This window comes from Schistosoma mansoni, chromosome 6, assembly GCF_000237925.1.
Source record: "Schistosoma mansoni strain Puerto Rico chromosome 6, complete genome".
Lineage (NCBI taxonomy): Eukaryota > Metazoa > Platyhelminthes > Trematoda > Strigeidida > Schistosomatidae > Schistosoma > Schistosoma mansoni.
This window is the reverse complement of record NC_031500.1, coordinates 15,879,349-15,880,367: the sequence shown is the minus strand read 5'-3', so window position 1 is coordinate 15,880,367 and position 1,019 is coordinate 15,879,349.

The following is a 1,019-nucleotide window of genomic DNA, read 5'->3' as shown; positions in this document are numbered from 1 at the left end:
GGAAACCAAATGTACTTCAATACAACATTACAGAATATTTTCATAGTTAAAAGCATGAGACAATTGAAGCTAGATCACCAAGGAAAACCTGGAAGCACTGGAAGGCCGTTTCGCCATATTGTGGGACTCTTAAGCAGAATATCTTCTTAAAATCTAAGAACCATACAGTAAATACTTCATTTGCAAAATATCTATGAATTGTCACAGACTAGGTTGTTCCTTTCCTAATCTTGTTCTATTTTCTTTGATCATCTTAACCTTCTGCCGCTAAGCATTTCACTTTCGATTGATGATAAATACATACTACTTATATCTGTTGGCATCAGTAGCACATATCACAATATGACTATAGACCATCATAGTAAGTAAATATGATATATTATATTTTTGGATAATTTAAAACAAATATCTTAAAATTCACTTATTATTATTTGTTTGAATCTTCCTATTGATGATTAGGACTGCAACTGGTCAGTCACTTATTAGCATATGTGCATACTGTGCGTGACAGATATGAGAAGAATGAAAAAAAAACTGAATAGAACTAGAAAAGAAAGCCCAGGACAGAGTGGGTTGGAGAATGCTGGTTGGCGGCCTATACTCCATTGGGAGTAACAGGCGTAAGTAAGTAAGTAGCATACAGTGCGAATTGCCTCTATATAGCCTTAATTCACAAGCATTTTAAGCAAATATGGATATTGGTTAGCAGTGGAATCCAGGACACGCTTTCCGTCCTATTTGAGACTGGTCAGCTGGATGTACTTGAATCTCAGAATTGATGTTCACTCTGGAATTCGAACACAGTATCTTTCGCTTCAAATGCCATCACGTTATCTACTCAGCTACTGTGTCCTGATAGCCATTTGATTGTGCGATGGGGTGAAGTTTAAATTCACTTGGTATTGTTTGTTTTGAATCTTCCGATTGATGCTTAGGCTGCAACTGGTCAGTCTCTTATTGACATATGTGCATCCTGTGTGTATTGCCTCAATATAGCCTTAATTCACAAGCATTTTAAG